We start from the raw sequence: 5,325 nt of genomic DNA, 5'->3' as shown, positions 1-5,325 counted from the left end.
CATTTTTAGTAATTTATAATCGTTTTAAAAAATTCAAAATACAACATATAAGAAAAAATATAAATTTTTTTATTATATGCTTAATGTGATTGTTTAATTTATTTTAACAAAAAAAATTAAACGAAAAGTATAGAGGATAAAAATTATTATCAAATCTTTATTATTCATAATCATTAATGTTGATATATATATATCAATCATATTAGGAAGTTCCGTAGCTTTTATTTAAGAAAACAATAGAGAATATTCTTTTGTACATTAATAATTGATTTAATAGTTATTTAGTAAAAACTATAATATATGTGTAGATGGACCAACTTATTTTTCTAACAATCCTCAGAATAATTCTCATGATGACACGTGGCTACCAAACAATGTTGCAATGTTCCAGGATTAATATATAGGGGATTTAATGTAGGTTTAAGAAATCTATGTTTAATTTAAAACCTTACAAAATAAAAGTTATGTCCAACACAATATTTTTGTTTTAATAAGATAGATGAGTCTTTTATATAATATTATAATAGTTTGTGGAACAATTAGACTTGACAATCAAGTTAATCTATTACTTTCTACGAGGTACATCACATAATATTCATAATATATTTAACAGCTATTAAAAATTATAATGTCGATTATAAATTTAAAACCTTAATTGCATACCTTAAATCTTAACTTCAAACTTTGTCCAAAAAAAGAATCTTAACTTCAAATCCTATTGCCCATACTCCAAACTCTATTTCGCAAACTCCAAATAGTAGATTCGTTTGATGTTCTTTTTTTTACATTGCTGGTTCAGTGAGTTCATGCTTGTTTCAAAAAAATGCATGACCAGCCGTGGCAACAATTGAGCGGGGATGATATCCAATTGGCGTTCATAATTAGTTATAGAAACTCAAAACCTTAAATCTTAAACATCTCTTTACTAGTTCAACTTTCAAACGAGAGCTATTTGTAAACAATAACATAATAGTAGGCATTTATCATATATAATGCCTTAATCAAGTAGCAGGAGACGCAGTGACGTAAAGAGGGAACATGCGGCGAATGACAACACCGATTGATTCAGGAACATTAGTCTCTGTCTGATCTTCTGTGGATTGCCAATCAAATCCAAGCATTAAGTTAGCCAAAGCCACCTCATTCAACACCGCAGCAAAAGATATCCATGGGCACATTCTTCTCCCTGCTCCAAACGGAATCAGCTCAAAATCCTGACCTAAGAAATCAACAGACAAATTTAAATGCCTCTCCGGTTTAAACTCATCCGCATCTGTTCCCCATGTTGCAATCTATCTCCCTACTGCATAAAGATTGATCATAACCTGTGTACCGGATGGTATGTTGTAACCTCTTAGGTTGACATCTTCTATTGATACATGAGGAACTGTCAATGGAAATGGAGGATGTAGCCTGAGTGTCTCTTTGATCACAGCTTTTAAGTAGTACATGTCTTGAATGTCGTCTTCTGATACGCTTGATTTCCCTTTACTAACGGTACGGACTTCTTCTTGAAGTCTTTTCAGACACTCTGGGTGATTTAGAAGCTCTGACATTTCCCATTCCAAAAGCGTGGAGGCTGTGTCCGTACCACCCACAAAAGCATCCTGAAAAGTGAAAACCAAAACAAGAACAATGGTTATATACTAAAATACTATTGGATGTGAATTCCAATTTGTTTTTTTTTTTCTCCATTACCAAGATGATTGCCTTTATGCTCATTCGGCTGACCTCAAACCCCACACTCTTGTCTCTCTGAAGGGCGAGTAAAACATCTGCAAAATCAGCCTTACCACCGTCTCCATCTTCATGATCCTGAACGACTTTCTCCAATATCTCATCAAAATCTTTTGCCGTCTTTTCGAGTTGACGCTCCAAACCGCAAATCCAATCAATCCATGAAAGACACGGTATAAAACTCCCGAAAGTAAACGTACCCAATTGCCTCACGAGCCTATCTGTCAACTCTTTTAAATCTGTTCCAGCACCGTATTTTCGTCCCAAAGCAACTCTGCATATAACATCGCTAGTACACATCATCATGATCTTGCTTAGATTCATAGGGGAAGAACTCTGTTTCCGGATCGTGTCCATCATGAGACTGATCTCTTCTTGTCTCAAGTCTCGGAAGCTCCGTACCATTTTGTTGCTCAGAAGATGGAGGACACTCAGACTCTTCATTTGTCTCCAATACTCTCCGTAAGGGGCTGAGGCCAAATTACGGCTCCCATAAAGAAGCTTGTCGTAGATTTTGGAATGTGGACGACTCGCAAAGACACGGTCATGCGTCTTCAAAATGTCTCTAGCGGCATCAGCAGAAGAGGCTACAAGAACGGGGACAGTGCCAAAGTGAAGGAGCATGAGAGGTCCGTAACGCTGGCTGAGTGAGCGTAGTGATTGGTGAGGATATTGGCCAAGCTGATGCATGTTTCCGATCAACGGAAGTCCCGATGGTGATGGAATTGTGTGCTTTTCTTCCATGTCGACTGTTTTATGAAGAAAAGAGTGGTAATGAAAAGTATCAAACACAAGAAAAGTATCATGATCATATTTTGTAAATTTAGATTCTTCAATTGTTTCTCGTGATCTTTGTGTTCTTCTTGGGGACTGAATATATAAGCCAAGTTTCTATACGTTACGTTACAACTGTCCACTCAAATTTTCTTCTATTTTTGCCTACATTGAAAATAAATTTGACTCAATATAATTCTTTCAAAAATCTATGTATAAAAGCTAAGGGAATCTCTCAGTATTGTATGACACCGGAGAACATAACAATTAGATTGACACGATTACATTTTGCTATAGAAAAAAAAAATGTCTTTGACCAAACAAAAGAAAAAAAATATATGTTACTCTAAAACTAACTGAATCTCTCAATATAGTATGATACTCAAGAACATAACAATTAAATTGACATGATTTTTCGGCTATTTACAGATAAATAAACAAATTGTCTTTGACAAAACAAAATACTTTTTTATATTACTTTATTATGTTTCAGATACCTTATTTGTTAGACATTTTATTCATCAAAGGGTCAGCATAAACTATTTACTGCCTAATATATAGGGTCCCTAATATATACTTTAGATATAACTTACAAAAAGTTATCTTTGACCAAACAAAATAAAAAATATCTTTTATCATGTTACAGTTACCCTATTTGTTTGATATTTTTAATAGTTACAAGGTCCACAAAACTATTTATCTTCTAGAAAATATACCATTTATTTGTACATTTCAAATAACCTCACAAAAAATTATAGAAAGAACATGGAAGGCAGCCTAAAATACAAAAAGAAAAGAACATGGAAGGCAGTCTTTGCTTCTGTTGCACCCGGGGTGATTTCAACAGACCGGGAGAAAGGCATTCTTTGCTTCTGTTGCAGCCGGGATGGTTTCAACAGACCGGGAGAGCTCGAGACACCCGCTGTTGGAGGTGGCAACTAGGATCTCTGGAGGAGGCTGTGATTTGAGGGGAAAAAGTGCTACTCTGCCCCTATATCTCATGGAGCAATCTTCTAAGGACCCATTTTATTAGATGGGAAAAACAATATTGTTTAAGTAAAAAAACAAGTAAAAGACCACAAAACCGTAGGAAGATTGATATATTTACGAGTATTACCTGGTTCTATCCGGCCCTAACCGGATCTAAATTGAACAGCCATCGATTAGTAAACCTAAACCGTAAATCATTAATAAACCGAAAAAACCAAATGGAACCAACACAAATCCACCTAATTTGTCGATTCCATTTCGGTTCCATCTATTTACTTAACAGAATTGTTCTCCCTCCTTTTCCTCATTTCACTTAACTTTTCGTTTTCTCAACTTCCCCTTCGAACCCTAGAAACCCAAATCAAGGATTTTGATTTTCCGATTTCTTGCTGAATCCTCTTAATTGCTCTCTGTGTTTGTGAATCGAAAAATGGTTGAAACAAAAGGAGGATGTAAGAGGAAAGAGATTCTGACGAAAGAAGTGGAGAAGAACGCGAAGAAAATGAAAAAAAATGTGAAAACGACAAAGACGACAGAGGAATCTGCGACGTTGGAGCCGATGAACTGCCTTCTGGAAGTGCGGTGGCAGCGGCGGTTGTGGTGTCTGAAGGGATCAACGGTGCTCCGACATCGGAAACTCAACTTCCACCGTCGGTGGAGGAAGAAGAAGAAGTGAATCCTTATAAGAACGGCGATGAAGACGGCGAGGACAACGGAAATGAGAACGCGGCCAATGATGAAGAGGAAGGGTCCGGGTCCGATGAAGAGCAAGAAGATGGCTCTGATGACGTAGAGAACGATGAGGAGCTTGAAGAAAATGATGGTGGTTATGATGAGGGAGAGGACGAAGAGGAGCATGAAAGCGAGGCTGAAGAGGAGAATTCACCTCTGATGATGGAAACAAGGATGGAAACAATAAGGGAAACATTGTGGAGGATGTGCTTGAAGAAAATGATGGTGGTGACACGTCGGGTGGCTCTGATGAGGGAGAGGACGAAGATGAACATGAAAGCGAGGCTGAAGAGGAGAATTCAGCCTCTGGTGATGGAAACAAGGATGGAAACAATGAGGGAAACATTGTGGAGGATGTACAAGACAAGGATGGAAACAACGACAATGAATCAACAGATGGCGAAGAAGATCCAGAGAAAACGGATGAGGTAAGAAATTAGGAATCGATCAATGGTGGTATTTTTGAATGTAAATGTTTAGGTGAAGGAAGACTAGGAATTATGAGTATGAATTATGGGTATAATTTTTCGTAATACTAGAACAACTAAGTGAAACAATATGAAAATGGTAAAACTAGTAATACTTGGGTATATAAGTAATACTTGAGTAACTTGGTAAAACAATATTGAATCACTAACGTACAACTATATGTTACGTGCAGGATCTTGAGGCAACCAAGGCAATCAAGCCAACTACGATGTTCTTCTATGACTCGGAGTACAAGAAATAGATAAAGCTCGGGACCAGGTACGTTTTTGTCACTGACCCCGTAGGCAAGTGATTCGGGGAGGAGGTGGTTTGAGGGGCATCCACAATTCTGTCACTTGTTCCACAATGAACTGGATGCAAAAGCCCAAGAAGAGTTCAATAGGAGGAAGAAGAAGAAGAGTTCGAACCACAAGGTTCAGGGAATGTGGATGATGTTACTGCATACTGCCGATGTTCAGAAGAGGAGAGAAGTGTGGTTCGTTGTCAATGGTGTTCCCATCCGTTATGGGCTGAGGGAACACACATTGATATCAGGCCTAAACTGCCGCAACTATCCTCTCGGCTACAAGGATTTTGGAGATAAGAAGTTTGTGAGGCGTCATT

General features: G+C 37.5%; 1 pseudogene; it reads right to left on the bottom strand.

The window, feature by feature from the left end:
* Positions 1–1,001: 1,001 nt before the first annotated feature.
* LOC108841386 (cytochrome P450 71A23-like) lies at positions 1,002–2,610 on the bottom strand (annotated as a pseudogene).
* Between the last annotated feature and the right edge of the window lie 2,715 nt (positions 2,611–5,325).

This window comes from Raphanus sativus, chromosome 2 (assembly GCF_000801105.2).
Source record: "Raphanus sativus cultivar WK10039 chromosome 2, ASM80110v3, whole genome shotgun sequence".
Taxonomy (NCBI): Eukaryota; Viridiplantae; Streptophyta; class Magnoliopsida; order Brassicales; family Brassicaceae; genus Raphanus; species Raphanus sativus.
This window is presented reverse-complemented; position numbering and strand designations above follow the sequence as displayed.